Source organism: Hemicordylus capensis, chromosome 15 (genome assembly GCF_027244095.1).
Source record: "Hemicordylus capensis ecotype Gifberg chromosome 15, rHemCap1.1.pri, whole genome shotgun sequence".
Classification (NCBI taxonomy): domain Eukaryota; kingdom Metazoa; phylum Chordata; class Lepidosauria; order Squamata; family Cordylidae; genus Hemicordylus; species Hemicordylus capensis.
The window spans coordinates 17,737,756-17,755,455 of record NC_069671.1 but is presented as its reverse complement, the minus strand read 5'-3'; the positions used below and the strand labels follow the sequence as shown (position 1 = coordinate 17,755,455).

General features: G+C 44.5%; 1 long non-coding RNA gene across 1 annotated transcript; it reads left to right on the top strand.

Annotated features, from left to right (window-relative positions):
* Positions 1 to 2,307: 2,307 nt before the first annotated feature.
* Positions 2,308 to 3,867, top strand: LOC128337814 (uncharacterized). The gene is made up of 2 exons (XR_008312442.1): positions 2,308 to 2,367; positions 3,637 to 3,867. It is a non-coding gene; the product is annotated as an uncharacterized LOC128337814 (long non-coding RNA).
* Positions 3,868 to 17,700: the final 13,833 nt, after the last annotated feature.

The window sequence follows — 17,700 nt, the reverse complement described above, 5'->3', positions numbered from 1 at the left end:
TCACCCCAAACTCGGGGCAATAAATAAGGAACTCCACCCAACACCATGCACCAATAGCGTGTGAGAGAAAGCAGAGTTTCTGCAGAGGTGTAGGGTGATGCTGTGTCATCCAAGCAGGAAACTTAAGTGAAATGAACATCGGGATCATCAACACTGAGAATTTCTTAGGGTCTAAAACTGGCTTTTCCTTCACACTCCTAAGACAAAACATGGCTTTTGTGGCATGTTAAATACTAGCAGATTTGTTGCAGAAGATGCTCTCAGGGTCCACATAGGAAGCTGCCTTCTACCATATCAGACCCTTGGTCCATCAAGCTAAGGACTGTCTACCCAGAATGGCAGCAGCTTCTCCAAGGTTGTCGGCAGGAGTCTCTCTTGGCCCTATCTTGGAGATGCCAGAGAGGGGACTTGGAACCTTCCGCGTGCAAGTCGGCAGGTGCTCTTCCCAGAACTGCCTCATCCCCTAAGGGGAAGATCTTACAGGGCTCACATTTGAATGGAGTCTCCCATTCAAATGCAAACCAGGGTGGACCCTGCTTAGCAATCCATGCTACCACAAGACCAGCTCTCCTCCTATGAGTTCATGCTGAGCTTTATTTTAACTCCTGCGAGCTGGGCAAAGAGACACCTTTTTAACATGGCAATTCTCTTTATTTATCAGGGGGAGAGTATCTGGCCCTCTCCACCCCCAGCACAGTACCATTCCAGTGACTGCTGCTGGCGTCTATCTTACGTTTCTTTTTAGATTGTGAACCCTTTGGGGATAGGGGTCCATCTTATTTATTTATTTGTTGTTTCTCTACGTAAACCACTTTGGAAACATTGGTTGAAAAGCGGTATATAAATTGTTGTTGTTGTTGTTGTTAGAACATCAGAAGAGCCCTGCTGGATCAGGCCCAAGGAGGCCCATCTAGTCCAGCATACTGTTTTGCACAGTGGCCCACCAGATGCCACTGGAAGCCCACAGGCAGGAGTTGTTGTTGTTGTTGTTGTTCTTCTTCTTCTTCTTCTTCTTCTTCTTAGGTAACCATGGGCCAGTCATTGTCACTCGGCCTCGCAGGGTTGTTGTGAAGATTAAAGGAGTGGGAGCCATATGTTCTTCCTGAGCTCCTTGGAGGAACAGCAAGCTGAAAATGTGGATCCATCAGGGCTGTTGGCCTTAGGCCATGGAGAGCTTAAACTAGGTGTGTCTTGGTCTGGCAAAGTGGAAGATTGCTACAAATCTAGACCCGGAGAGGCCAGCGTTTCCATTAGCGTTCACCACCATTCAAAAGCGCCTGACACAGTTCCCTCTCCTACTCCATGTGTTTGCCCATGTTTCACGTAACAAATCATAGCTGAGAAGGGGACACCCTGTGCCTTTCAGCTCAGAAGACAAGGAACACCTTTCTCCACGGGATAATGATCTCTCTGTACACAGCTCTGCCCATCCTTGGACAAGGCAAGGCGTTTCGACATCCACAGATTTATGGCCTCCTGCAGCCCAACTGTCTGCCTGCATGATTTGTTCAGCTCAGTGGCTCATCTCCCAAGCCAAGTTATACCAGTGCCTGAGGCTGCCCCGGACCTGATGCCTGTCTGTCTACACCAGCAAGGCAAACCAATTTTAATCTACTCTAGCTCCATCAAGGGACCCCCTATACTGCAGTTCCAGCAGGGGATAGGGCTCTCTTGCAGGGCACATGCTCTCACAAAGCTGTGATTTCCAAGGGTTCTAGGGACATGCCTAACCACTCATAGACTCGTCAATTTTTAGAGCTGGAAGAAACTGTGGAGATCTTCTAGTAGTCCGACCCTTCCAGGGATTTGCTTATGCCACAACTCTGTGGAAGCAGAGAAGGCAATAATGGCCCTTCCTGCCTTACTTCCTTTTTGCAGGCTTCTAGCTTTGTGGCTGCAAAGTGATGTCTGAAAGTGTATGGGCCACTTCCTGAAATTTCAGAAGCCAGTTTCTGAACACCATCCCAATGCATGCCAGAGGTGCGAGTGGATTTCTGTTCCAGGCTGCCTCCAGAAGGGCCCTGTGTCACCCAAAAAACATGTCCCTGTGGATCAGGCAGTCCTCAGGGACATCTTTTCAGGTGACACAACTCACTTCCAGAGGTAGTGCAAACCATCCAAATTCACTCCTTCCTGCTGCCCCTAGGCTGCATGTCCACAGCAGTGGTGAGAAAGTTCTCTGTCCGTGGGTGCATTTTCCTAGCACACCACTCTGGATGTCAATCATTAATTTCATCTCCAGCCCTGACCTGAAATTTCAGAAGCTTAAAATAGACACTAGCCATCCAAAGCCATTTCACAAGCAATCACGAACTTAGAGAAACAGTCATCTCTATCCTGGAGGAGGCCTACCCTGGTTTTGTGACAGTAAGCATGAATTGTCCACTTTGCTAAGCAGGGTCTGCCTTGGTTGGCTTTTGGATGTGAGACTATAGCCGCATTCACTATATTCCGCAGGTAACGCGGAACCAGAGTTTTAGGGGGCAGAGGTTTCCTCACCGTGTCATCTGAATGCTTGCTACTCCGGTTCTGCGTGGCGCCCCACCCTTGATTTAAACATTGTAGCTCCAGTTTGTGACATTGTAACTCTCAGGTTGTAGTGAGTTTCGTCTCCACAACCTGAGGTTCCACACACCCTGCGTGTTGTCCGAATTTGGAACTGCAGGCTGTGTTCGCCATAGTTGAGGAGGAAGCTCCTCCCTCCCTCCCTCCATGACTGGCCATGTGGACTGTCCTTCATGCCAGAAGGAAGCCCGCATGGACAATTCCCCCTCCTCTCTGCCGTTCTCACTTACATTTCCATGGGCCACTTCAAAACAATTGCTTGGGGTTAAGGACAGTCATAACAAAATTACAAACAGAAGAAAGTTATTGGAAAGTTGTTGTTTTTAGAATATTTTTTTTTAATCAATTGTTGTGTTTTAAATTTCTTGTTTTTGTTTTTAATGAATGTTTTACTTTTGTTTTTATCTTGGTGTAAACTGCCCAGAGCCTTAAGTTTTGGGCGGTATTAAAATATGTTAAATAAATGAATGAATGAATGAATGAATGAATAAATAAATAAATAAATAAATAAATAAGCACACTTCCTCTTCCTCTTGAGCTTCAGAGAAATGGTAGCGTGTGTGTGTATATATATATAGGGGGGGCTGAACCCCTCTCTCTCCGCCTGCACCTGTTCCCTGCCCCAGTCTAATTATGCCCATGATGACCACCTTTTCTGGTTCTTAACTGTTTTAAGAGGTTGTGTGTTTGCTGATGCATTAGGTGTGACTGAGGGTGTGTGACAAACTGCAAGATGGAAAACCTTTGAACAGTAGCAGAAGCCGGGGAGATTCCTTTAGGCAACCTTGATCGACAAGGAGGATGGGGATATGTGGGTGATTTGTTAGGCATGCTGCCTAGGAAGAAAGTCTTTGTTGGCTGTAAGCCCTCTCTGGACCATTAGGAACGAGGCTGAACCGGAGACCAATAAGAGGGGACTTGGCAGGAGAGGAGAGAACAGAAAGGTTCCTTCTGCACTTAGGAGGAAACTGAGTTGGAGTTTAAGTTCAAAGTTAACTGGAGAGGCTGATGTTTTTGCTCCCCACGACTTCTTTAAAGAGTCCCTTCTGACTGACATTTTACGCTCCGCAGAAACAGTTTTGCTGAATGTGCTGCAAGCACGAGCCATGCGGAAAGCTGCAAAGGAGAAAGAAGAGAATGGGGAGAGCAGCTGGCTTCCGCACTGAGGGAGAACCCAGCCAGGAATGGCAACATCAGTGACTGCCCGGGCTTTTGTGTGCAGGCTGATGCCTCGCCTGGCGTAGGATGCTCACCAGGGCTCAACATCGCTTTCACAGCACATTAATAAAAGAGCTGATGGTTTTCTTTCACAGTTCATAAATGAGGCTTAATTGGGCTCAGGTCTTCATTCTAGAAACGGTGTAGTCAGGGGATCCTGAAGAAGCCCAGTGCAAATGGCTCAAGGAGCCTTCGCTTCAGAACTGGGAATCCAACATCTTGCAGGATTTCCGACAGCCAAGCTGGCCAGATGTAAAAAGGGGATGTAGGAACCTATGAAGCTGCCTTATACAGAATGAGACCATTGGTCCACCTGACTCAGTACGGTCTCCACTGCCTTTCAGCCGCTCTTCAGGGTAGCTTCAGAGAGGGATCTTTCCCAACACTCAGTCCATGCACCCAATCGTAAATTGGTTAAATCAAGCATTTGGGAGTTATGCAACTCCTGGTTTTTCATCCATGTGTCAACCTACGTAGGCGGGAGATGAGAGTGATCTTCTGCGAGAGAGGAACTGGGTAGGGCAGCACCATCCTAACCAGCACAGATGGAAAAAAATAGAGGGACCACTGGACTGTACCTCCAAAATCGGTGGGTGGGAGCAAAGGTAACCCCTCCTTCATGGCGGTTACCTTTGCTCCCCCACCCTCTGGTTTTGAGGGTGCAGTCCTTAAAAACCAGTCCAGAACTAGCTTGGAGAGAAAGTCTCTCTCTGCCTGGCTGTTTTTGGTCCAGTAGGAATATCAGTAGTAGAAGGATTTCCGATACGACATATCAGAATTTTGGCTATTGGGGTCTCCTGGAAGGATCTAGTTCCTGAAATCCTTCTGAAAATACCCGATAGTGGGCATATTGGTCTGATATTCCTGTCCAACCGATACAGCCACACAGCCCTAGTGTGCAGCTCCTGAAGGTGGGTAGGACAGGTGTCCGATCACCTCTGATTGCCTCCATGTCCTATCCAGCTAACAGCTGGGTGAACTGGCTACTTAGGATGCAGTTGCCATCTTTTACCTTAAGCACATAAAATGAAGCGGTTTTATACTGAGTCAGATCATTGGTCAAGTACCCCACTTTGTTGGCTCCGACTAGCAACTACACTCCTAGGCCTCAGCTGCTGGTGGCAGCAGCTGGACGGGCCCCCGAAGCGTATTTCAAAGAGTGGGGCACCAGAATTGTCCCGCACGTTCGATTTCCAACCGAGAAATAAAAGTACATTTCCCATTCAAACTCCCATTCCAAAGATGAACGAAAACGAGCCCTTGAGATCGGCACTTTATACTGATGCTCTTTATCGCTATACGGCCTCCAAGGTCCCTTCCAACTGAAGTCTAACATTCTATGATCTATATTGATTGATGAAAAGGAAGGAAGGGACTCTGAGTATGTGAAAAGCACCTTTCCATCCAGTAACTATGAGGTCCAGTAATTGGGGCTACTTGTCTCCCCTTTGGGATCACCTACCAGGGATGGGGAACCTTGGCACTCCAGCTGTTTTTGAACTACAACTCCCACCATCCCCAGCCACAATAGCTCTGTGATAAAGATGGCTGCCAGAAGACCAGGACCTGGCCGCATGGGGCTCCACACAGCCATCGAGTGAGATAGTGGGTGCACACTTGTGACCCTACCTTACTTTAAGACTAGGTTGCCAACCATAGGAACACAGGAAGCTGCCCTCTACTGAGTCAGACTTTTGGTCCATCTAGCTCAGTATTGTCTACCCAGACTGGCAGCGGCTTCTCCAAGGTTGCAGGCAGGAGTCTCTCTCTCAGCTCTATCTTGGAGATGTTGCCAGGGAAGGAAGTTGGAACCTTCTGCATGCATGCAAGCAGGTGCTCTTCCCAGGGTTACAGAGCTACCTGGGGACACAGGAGAGATCCCAAGGGTGCAGGTGACCAGCCCTACCTGGGCCTGCCTTGTCCTACCCAGGTAGGCCTGGTCGTGAGAGCGTCCTCAACATGGCTTACAACGGCCAGGCGGTTCTTTCAGGACACACTCGTGTCTGTTTGAAAGTGCCTGGCAGAAGGTAACGTCCGCTCTAAAATGGCATAGGCCAAGAGGGTTGGAACGAAGGTCCCGGGCAGGCTTCCGTTTACACAGATCGCTGGCCCCCAAACAAACAAACATCTTGTAGTGGATTCCTCCCTTCCACCCTGCGGTGCTTAGCACGTAAGTGTAGCCAGATGGGCTGTGCGCGACCGGAGGCAATCACATGCCTGATGAATCTGTCTGGTAGGTTTTCCTGACCTGCCAGGAGACACAGTGGGAATAGCTTTGGATGCTGTGTGTACATATTGCATTATGTAGTTCCCGAGGAGGACAGCTGGAAGCAGGGATGTTTTAATCAGACAGCCACAGTCTCGCTTTCTCTTTGCGATCATGTATGCTGTCATGTCTAACGCAAGAGAATCTGGCTGTGGAGCCTTCCTCTTCTCCATCACACAGCCAAGTTTTCCTTGCCAGGGAAGGGCTCAGTTCCAACCCTTCCTTTTCACCGATTCCCTGCAAGGAGCAGGCCAAGCAGCTTTGGACCCGTTCAGAGCATCTTCTGAGCCAAGGGCAGCACAAGCTGATTTGCAGGCAGGTTTTCAGGCACAGGTCAGATTCTGGCACTCCATCTCTGTCTGTGATCAATTCAGGGCCGGGTCCACTTCCGACAATACCAGCATCTCCATTACAAAGGAAACTGACGTATACCGTGTCAGACTATTGGTCCAGCTCACTCAGTGTTCTGTATAGTTGGCTGGTAGCACTGTAGGCCCTTGGACAGGCATTTCCTAGCTTTATTATTATTATTTATTTATTTATTTATTTATTTACACAGTCAGACAGGTGTTATTGACTGGTTTGTTTTATCCAGACATCGAGTCCTTCCCAAGGACCTGGAATGGATGAATTATATCATTATCATCATCATCATCATCATCATCATTACATTTATATCCCACTCTTTCTCCAAGGAGCCCAGAGTGGTGTACTACATACTTAAGTTTCTCTTTCACAACAACCCTGTGAAGTAGGTTAGGCTGAGAGAGAAGTGACTGGCCCAGAGTCACCCAGCTAGTCTCATGGCTGAACGGGAATTTGAACTCGGGTCTCCCCGGTCCTAGTCCAGCACTCTAACCACTACACCACACTGGCTCTGGATAGGCTCAGGATTCAGGAATGGAACTGGGACCTTCTGCATGCGAAGAACAAAACCGGCTCAGCTCAAGTATGAACCAGCAGGAAACCTGCCAGGGAAGCAGTTGGTCCATTAGATGATGAGGTCTAAGGTCTAAGATTATGGTCTAAGACCATAATAATAAAGATGATTTCATTTCATTTCATGTGATAAAACGGCTAATATCATAATGCCCTTATACAAAACTATGGTGCGGCCACATTTGGAGTACTGTGTACAGTTCTGGTCATCACCACACCTCCAAAAGGACGTTGTAGAACTGGAGAAGGTGCAGAAGAGGGCATAACACTAAAACGAATGTTCACCTTATGAAACTGGTTGCAAAAACATTTAGGACCGACAAAAGGAAGTACTTTTTCACACAATGCATAATTAACCCATGGAATTCTCTGCTACAAGGTGCGGTGAGAGCCAGCAGCCCGGATGGCTTTGAGAAGGGCTTAGGCAAAGTCATGGAGGACAGGCCACTAGCTTGGTGGCTATAAGCCACCTCCAGCCTCAGAGGCAGGATGCCTCTAAGTACCACTTGCAGGGGAGCAACAGCAGGAGAGAAGCATGCCCTCACCTCTTGTCTGAGCGCTTCACAGAGGCATCTGGTGGGCCACTGTGGGAAACAGGATGCTGGACAAGATAACCCTTGGGCCTGATCCAGCAGGACTGTTCTTACATTCTTATGTCCACATCCCTAATTATTAATGCTGATGTCTCATATGTTTTTTTCATTTTGAATGTAAGCCACCTTGGAGACTATTACTGGTGGGGTATACATCTTCAAAAAAAGAAGAAGAAATAGATGCTATTAGAAACCGGGAGAGTAGACTTGAAATTCCCTGATGTTCCCGGAGACAAAGTAGCGGCTTCTTCTCCCGGCTCCTTGCCAGTCCTGTCTAGTCATATCACCTGCTGGAGGTGAGAGGAGAGGCAGGTGACGGAAGTGAGAGGAAGACGCTGCAGCTGTTTTGCAGAAAGGGGGTCAGACCAGAACCTTATGGGGATAGCTCATCACCCTCTTCTCCATTCACTCACACAGCATTAGGACTGGGACCAAAATTATTCTCCATTACCAAGGGTCTGGATTATTGCATCTCAAAGTCGGGAGTTCAAAGGTATATGTTTTTGTACTAATAGTTATGGAAATTGTTAAATGAGGTGGAGTTTTTTTTAAAGATCATCCAGAGGGGCCAGACCGATTGAAATCCAGACTAAAGCTGTACCAGGGGATGGGCAATTTATCTCCCCCTCCCTCTGCAGCCATCTGGGCGTCCTGAAAATATGTCCCTGAGGGCTACACAGCTCAGCAGTGGTCTGGACGTCAGCCAAAACATAGGGTGGGCAGAATCCTAAGTTAGATGTAAGTCCCATGGGAATTGTAGGGGATTCTTGAGAGACATGACAACTGCCCAGTACCAATTTTCTGCTTGCCTGGAGTATTTGTTGCAAGGGAATTGCAGGCTATTTATGTATTATTTCTCTGTGTAAACCGCCATGAGCCATTTTTGGAAGGGTGGTATAGAAATTGAATGAATGGATGGATGGATGGATGAATACATACATACATACATACATATATACATCATTTATTTATTTATTTATTTATTTATTTATTTATTCATTCATTCATTCATTCATTCATTCATTCATTCATTCACTCATTCATTCGGTGGTTCATTCACTCATTCATTTAGTTACCTATCACATTTTTTTTAAAAAACCATTTCACATTTAGACTGTGACAGACAAATAAATAAATAAATAAATCCCATGGGACTAGTCATATTTTGACTGACATCCAGATCAGTGCTATGCTATGGTACATATTTTCAGGCACATATTTTCAGGAGATCTCACCCACAGATCTCTGAGTAGAGAACTGTTGAAAACACAGCAAGAATAAAACACAATTAAAACAAACAAAACAAACAAAACAATTGGAAAATGTTTTTGACAAAAAGCCAGAGAAAGCAGGTGCATCTTCAGGGATTTTTGGAAAAGTGGCCAGAGATGCAGAGACTCTTTTACTGATGGGGAGCATGTTCCAAAGTCCTGGGGCAACCACAGAGAAGACCCTGCATCGCCACCAAATACGCTGCTGGCAATTGTAACTGGGCCACCCCTACATGATCTCAGTAGACAGCAGCATTCATGACAGAAAAGGCACTCTCTTAAGTGTCCTGGATCCAAGCCATTAAGGGCTTTATAGGTGATAACCAGCACTTTGTAGTGGCTAATGTACGGTGCAAGGGTGCACCAGCCTGCTAGTAACGTTGCATTTGCACCATTTGTATAAAATTGGCCAAGTTGCACAATAACACAAAATTTGAACAAACCGCATACACTCGCTCCTGTAACTTATGGCTGACGTAGCCTGGATCCTGCCCAAAACATTATACAAAAGTAGCGATATCCTTCTAGCAATGATTTGGATTGTTTAAAATGGCCGAAGAATTTGCTTTATTAAAAGGTTTCCATCTCTTCCTGTGCATGAATCCAATACAGCAACAAATACTCCAGGCAAGCAGAAAATTGGTACTGGGCAGTTGTCATGTCCCTCAAGATAAGAGCCTATTCTGAGCATGAAAAAAAGAAGAAGATAAATGTTCTAATTTTGAGGGGTTCAGGTCGGGTTCATCTGTGATTCTAAGAGCCCTCAAGGACTCTCCTGGTGCTCTAATTATGGGAGAATGGAGATGTGTGTGTTTCTCTGTGTATGCTCTTCCAGCTCTCTTTGTCCAAGGCCTTTCAAGAATGCAGAAGTGACTAGGCCCCTAAAAACGGGGGGGGGCACCTTAGGCAATGCTTCGCAAGCCTTTATTGTGAAAATACTGGGTTTTGCCCAAGCAGAAATCAATGAGAACGTAGAGACTGGCTGTGCTGTAACCAGAATGATTCAAAACCTTTCTTCTAGCCTCCCTATAAAGACTTGTCTTGTATGAAAAATGGGGATTTGGACAATGGGTTTCAGAAAACAGCGGAACAATAAATAATTGGATCCAAAAAAAGAGAATGAATTGTGTCCCTCCCTCCGAGATGAAAACCTCCCTCTGATTGTCTTATCTTGTAGCTAGATCCTTAGATGGGATGGTTGGAGGGAGGGGACTGTAGCTCCAGTCGGAGATTGGGTTCAGGCCTGTCTTGCAGGAACCATGATGCAGTGCCTGTGTTGTGGTTTTTCCAGTGTGCATGCACAGCTTTTGCTTGTAATATTCAAGATGGAAGGAGGCTGCAGCACAGAATGGGGATAAATGCAGATATGTCAATCCTACCCCTCACCCTCACATATTTTGGTAAATGACACCCTACATTTCATTTCATTCATTCATTTTATTTTATTTTATAATTTTTTATACAACCCACTACCGAAGTTTGTGACGAGCAGCCACCTAATGGCACAGCAGGGGAATGACTTGACTAGCAAGCCAGAGGTTGCCGGTTCGAAGCCCCACTTGTGCTTCCCAGATTATGTTTCCCAGACTATGGGAAACACCTGTATCGGGCAGCAGCGATATAGGAAGGTGCTGAAAGGCATCATCTCATACTGCGCGGGGGAGATGGCAATGGGAAACCCCTCCTGTAGTCTACCAAAGAAAAACCACGGGGCTCTGTGGTCGCCACGAGTCGACACCGACTCAACGGCACACTTTACTTTTACTGAAGTCTCTAGGTGGTTTACAACACAAAACAAACCAAGAATAAAACAAACCAAGAATTTAACAGTTAAAACATATAAAAAATCTGATTTGAAATATCCATAAAAACACCAACACCAAACTAAACACTTGGCTGAAGCGACGAGTCTTTAGTTGTTTTCCTCAAAGCCAACAGGGATAGAGCAGCTCCAATCTCAGGAGGAAGTGCATTCCACAGTCCCGGGCAGTGTTCCCTCTAACAGGGATCCCCAGATGTTGTGGACTACAACTCCCATAATGCCCAGCCAAAGGCCATTGCAGCTGGGGATGCTGGGAGTTGTAGTCCAAAACGTCTGGGAATCCCTGTTAGAGGGAACAGTAGTCCTGGGGCAACTATGGAGAAGGCACACCTTTGAGTCGCCACCAGATGAACTAGCAGCACCCTCAGATGAAACACCCCACCTGAAGATCTTAATACGCAGCAGGGTTCATACCAAAGAAGGCGTACTCGTCAATAACCTGGACCCAAGCCGTTCAGGGCTTTATAGGTAATAACCAGCACTTTGTATTTTGCCTGGATACCTGTTGGTAACCAACGTAGATCTTTTGGAGTAATATGGTCTCTAGGGGATGTCCTGGAGACCAATCTGACAGCAGCATTCTACATCAATTGCAGCTTCCAGACTAGGTACAAAAGCAGCCCCACATAGAGTGCATTGCAGTAGTCAAGCCTGGAAGTTACCAGCATGTGCACCACTGTCTTAAGGCCACTCACTTCCACGAAAGGGTGCAGTTGGCAAACCAGTCGAAGCTGATAGAAAGCACTCCTGGCCACCGGTTCCATCTGAGGTATCGGAGAGAAGGTTGGGTCAAGAAGTACCCCCAAATTGCGAACCTGTTCCTTCTGAGGGAGTGCAACCTATCCAGAACAGGCAGATCTATCCCATTTCCTAAGCTGCAGCTTCCTACACGGAACACTTCCATCTTGTTTGGATTCAGCCTCAGTTTGTTATCCACCATTTTTGGTTGAATTTCTCAGAAAAAGTGATGTGCAAACAGGTTCGGCATCAAAAGTGTTCGACGTCCGAACCAAACCAGTGTGGGGGGGCGGATGCCAGACCGAATTGGCCCAGTGTAGTTCAGGACTCGAACTGAACCAGTTTTTCAGAAAGACTGAATTTACAAATTTAAAACAATGGACATGATAAATCTCTTCGGTAGGAAATAATGTCTATGACCATTCTACTATCAGTACATGGTGCACATTTAAGAGTTGGTACTAGTTAGTTCGCAGGCAGAAATTGCAGGCTGCCCGTGGGAGGAATGTTGTTGAGGAAGGAGGGAAAAGCCCATCCCTATCAGAAATGGCCATGAAGTAGCAGTAAAAATCTCAGTCAGCATGTGGTTGCTGATGAGCTAGCATGATGTTGGCAGCTCATTCCCACACCAAGGGGTGCTAGCCAATCAACAACTCTATGTGTGGACACTGCTGAGCAAGGTGTCCTCTCTGTTCACCAGGGTTCCCAGCCTTTCTTTGGTAAGGATACGTTTCCCCCTCCTTCCTTGACTGCAAGCAAAGAGTGTGAGATCATTCTGCGTGGCATTTATCTCAACTGGTTCCAGTCTAGTCCGAAACAGCTGATTCCGTTACCGGACTCCTTTTCAAAGTTAGTGGCTACACAAGAACGGAAGAATTTAAAAAAATACTGACAAACCCACCCCAGACCTGAACCCACAATGTTAAGGGTTCAATTTCCTGGCCGAAGTCAACATAGGAATAATATTATTATTCTGATGTTGAATTTTTTTTTTTTTAAGGGAGAGGTGGATGAGTCCACTTAGCAAGTTTGTTGTTGAATCAAAATTTGAATTGTCAGCCTCCTGGATTTATTTACCGCCACGCTACACCAGAGGGGTAGTAGTATCTTTATTAGGCTCTCTGACCATCACGAAGTGGCAATACATACATATAGAAGTATGTGTACACACACACACACACACATGTATATAATTGGATTAAATATACCCTATTAGTAGCCCAGATCTGTTGGCAAATTCTCATCGAAGCAGGGCAAAACCTCGCTGCATTATGTATTACCACCAGAGATAAGTAGGTTCCCTCCTATCGCAACATTTTAGTTTGCTTTTATCAACCCTATTGTTGCTTCCTTTGGAATTCTTCAGATGTTTGTCTCTCGTAAGAACCTCTTAACTTGTCTTGAAAAGTTGCTTTAGGTGAAATTTGGTGGTAACTCAAACCCGCCTCCATCCCCCCCACTTTTCTCTTCCCTAGCGCTCTGTGATCCGAAGGTAAACCCTCAGGAACCTTAAACACAGTAAATCAGATCATTCCTCTGAGCAACCTGGACTTCTGTGATTCTTCTGCGCTGCCTGATGCTTGCCGTTTTGGTGGAAAATATATTTTCCTAACCTGTCTTCCAGGGGCTGTGTGCCAGCCCTTGATGCGTATGTATTCAAGAATTTGTCAAAGGTAACTGAGGCCCATGACTCATTCCTGCTTTTATTCAGATTCTTAAACGGCACAAGCCCAGAACTTTCTGAAAATCAAGTTCAGTGCAGGTGCTTGCCACAATCAAATTTCTAAAATCCAAGTCCTGAGAACAGCAAACTAGGGCACAAAAATTATAGCTTTTCTGTTTTGACCTTCTGTAGCAAATCCTACCTTCAACCACTTTTCTTCCTTATTTTTGTCTCTCCCCGTGGATGCTTTCTGCATTATTTTCCCTTTTTTAAAAAGTAGTAAATTAGAAAATGACATGTTGAACATCCTGAACAGCCAGTTTATCCTAGACGTAACTATCTGGTGAAGGGAAGGGGGGGGGGAGATCTCAATTGCTCCCCTGCCAGAATTTTTAGGATTCTTGCTTTACCTTTTAACCTTGTATTTTGTGATTCTTCTGACAAAGCACCCTGGTTTCTGGGCTGTCTTTCATCAGGGATTTTTGCAGTGAAGATTTACAAGGAGTCAGACACGATTTCAAAGGACAATCAAAATTTGCAACGTGAATATTGCTTGAAATCCACCAGACCTGATGTCTGGGAAGATGCAGGAAGATTTTGCTCTATGCAGAAAAATGTTAATGCTGCCTAACATAAAATGTGTCATTTATTTACATACAACTATTTCTGCACAGGAAATTTATCACACCTACCCTATCTCCTAGTAAAAATGCGGTCAAAATGTCTTTTGATTTAAACAAGGCAGGAGCAGATGAATACACTTACTAGCTATAGGCGAGACGTGATTGTCAAGATGGATTTTTCATTTGCATTAATTTGTATCCTTTCCCTTCCTTCCTTCCTTTCTTTTTTTGCAGGCTGGAAGCCCAGATGCTGCTTCTGTATTTGATTTCTGTGACTAGCTTTTAGACCAACTTGGAGGACTGTGAATAAATGGCTAGATCCTTCAGGTCACCCTAACTGCTGGCGATCTGTGATATGTTGGAGGCAAAAGGGTCTACTTAGGAGGTAATCGTTTCCTAGTCTTTTCTCTAGGGCTTGGGTAGCATTTCTCCTTAGTATATTTAGTTCCTGAGATTAAAAAGAAAAAGTAAAACCTTTTGTTTATTTTCTTTGAAAGACAATCCACCCAGTAAAAGCATGGATCAGAGGCTTTCTTCAATGAAAGCCTCAGTTTCACCGTTTTCGCTCTTAATTTAATGAATGGCTCTTTCCTGCCGACTGGGAGATACAATAACAGATATATAAAAAGACACCAAAGCCCACACTGGGCTGGTTTGGATTAGTTTGCCTTTTATTGACGCAATTGTTTTTAACAAGGAATATTCTAAGCAGTCGCAGCAAATAAAACTGTGTTTCTCATCGAGCAATATTGTAGATAAAACTTCTGATAAGCGTTTAATTAAAGGCAGTCGTGAATTCCAGGTAGCTTTAATTTATTCTTTGCATTTAGACATTTAAATGTCATGGGGAAATTAATGCTCAAATAGAAATCGGGGTGGGGGGTGGATATTTCAGTTTTAACAGCTCTGTGGCTGGAAGTGCTACTAAGCATTACAGTTAGATTCCAAAGAGGTGTATCCAAAGCTTCTTCATCCATAGTCCAATTTTCTTAATATTGTATCTTCAGATCCTCGTGAAACATCACGGAAATATATTAGGAACACAGAAGTAGAGTGCACTGTTCTCTTCAGGCTGAAAGACCATTGCTGAAAATGGTTTAGCTAGCTGGGCCTTTGTTCTGGTTCCCACATTTGCCTCTTACATAGAATCATACCACACAGTTTTTAGAGTTGTTTTTCACTAATCATCATCATCATCATCATCATCATCATCATCATCATCATTTTATAGGCTAATTATAGCTATGGATTCACAGCATTTTAAGTGTATCTATCTGGTTTATAATAATTTTAATGAGTTTTATTTCATTGTACCTGTACTATATCCTGTGCTGGTGTTTGACCGTAATAAAGATGACTGATTGACATAGAATCATAGAATCATAGAGTTGGAAGGGATCTTCAATGTCTTCTGATTCAACCCTCTACTCAGGGCAGGAAATTGCATTCTCATTTATTTTGAAAAACTGGATTTATTTACTCATTAACTGATTTATTTTTAAAATAAATGGGGAGGTCTGGTTCCGGTTGCCACCAACGCGTTTGGTGGTGACTTGAGACCAACTCTTCCCTGCATCTGCCCCAGGGCTTTAGAATATGCTCCCTGTCAACATAAGAGCATGTCCTACGGCTTGTAGGAAGACCCAAGACGCACCTGTTTTCTCACGCTTTTAATTGAAATTAATGTTAAAACTTTTAATTGTTTTTATCCTATGATACTGTTTCAACTTTCCTATTTTGTGTAACCGTTCTCTTTTATATTTGTTCTGTCAAACTGTGTACAGAGCCTAGAGATACTCATATCAGGTGGTATATAAATATGATAAATTAAATAAATAGATTTATTTTTAAAGGGTTTTTTTAAACACAGACGCGTATATATATATATATATATATATATATATATATATATATATATATATGAGAAAATGATGTGCAACATAAGTCAAAAACCATTTGAAAAACCGAACTGCAAAAACAAAACAGAGCTCAGCGGAATCAATATATTGATGGTCAACAGCTTTCTTTGGAAGAAAAACGTTGACCTGTTAGTAAAAAGATAGCAAGGAGGGGTTCGTGGGAACCTCTTGAGGGAGGGCGTTCAGTGGTGTTGGAACTGCAATGGAAAGGACATTGGTCTGCTTCACACAATTATTGAAATCTAGGTTTAAGGTGGTTTACCGACATGAGCGTGATTATGTGAGGCAGGAATCTCAGATCCATCTTGAGCCATAAACCACCTTGGCGTGGGTTCACATAATCACACACATAGACCTAGATTCGAATGATTGTGTGAAGCAGGCTGTTGCTTCTCATGGAGGCCAAGGTAGCCTCCACATGATGAGAGAGAATCTGAAGTAGAGCTCCACTTACAGATACTGGCCCACATCCAGACGAATGCAATACCTGCGCAACAAACAAAGCAGCACACCCGCAAGAAAACTGAATAGCTGCACAAAATCTCAGTGGTGTGCTCATGCGCACTTGCACTCCTGCAAGTGATCCCTGCAATGGAAACAGAGGGAGGGAGAGATTTCCCAGCACAAGGCACACCACAATTTGTGCAAGCACATGCTTGTTTGTGCCACCACAACACTAATCTGGAAAGCAAACCCTAGAGCAGGGCTGTACAACTTTCGCCCTCCAGCTGTTTTTGGACTACAACTCCCATCATCCCCAGCCACACCACTCAATAGTCAGGGCTGATGGGGGTCATAGTCCAGCTATCTGGAGGACAGTCAAAGCTGTATAACCCTGCTCTAGAGTTAGCACTACTAGTTTAGTGCAGGAGTGTACAACACATTTGCACACGTGCTTTTATTTCTGTGCATATCAGCTACACATTTCTGGAGAAGCTCATGTTCTGTGCTTTTCCAAGAATCCCAGATTTTCAGGAGCAGTTTGCTTTTTGGCATGGCCTTGCTGGTGTTTGAGAAGCACAAGCCCACGGCCCACTGGCAATGCAGAACAATGATGGTTATCTATTATTGTTATTATGCTTCATTTCGCTCAATTCAGATTTATTGCTTATTATAACCAAAGGTCATAACAATATAAGATATATATGCACGTAGCAGAGAAATATCACACATCACACAGGAAAGGAAATAGGCATCAGATTTGGATTCCTAGCATAAGAGGTCTCCAGAACATAAGACTACAAGGCCATTCGCACAATCAAAAATGGCGTTCTACCCAGGTTTGGGAGCTGCGTGTACTCCCATTTTTTTTTGGTTGTGTAGAAGCAAGGTAGGAGAAAAACCTGGGTAGAGCCCTTTATTTATTTTTATCTATGTAAACCGCTTTGGGAACTTCTGTTGAAAAGTGATATATAAATATTCATCGTATTTGCAAAATATTTGTCATATCCGTATTTGTGATGCAGCTACCTTGCTGAAGCTAAGCAGGTCTGGGGCTGGTCTGGATCTGGATGGGAGACCACCCCCAAACCCATCATCTTGGACTCTGTGATAAAAGAAAGGCAGGATATAGATGGACTAAATAAAGTGTATCGATGCATATGGAAGGATGCATGTGGGTGAAATATTCTTTGCGCATGTAACTTGGAAATTAGCTGTGACCTTCTTAGAGGATCCCAACCTCAACTTCCCATTGTAAATCTTGACACTATTTTCTGAGCAGACTGAATATGTTTTCAGTATGTAACATCCACATTTTTTTTTAATTCTTAATGCACTCCACAATTTTGACTGAAGCAACACTACTTCCTAGACCATATCACCAAGTACAAAGGTCTCTCATTTCTGGCTAATAGTTAAGACAATGTTGTTGTGGGGTTTTTTTTAAACCACCAGGGTGGATGATGCAGTTCATCCTAGGTCTTAAAAAACGTCTGTGTGCTTTTTTCAAAACCAAAGAGGGAAAAGTAAGGCTAAAGGAACCCCCCACCACCACCACCACTCCTTATGTGGTTTTTTTTAGTGATTTGTCCTTTTAATAAGTGAAAGCAGGAGCAGAGAAAAAAGAATATAAAAACCCTTT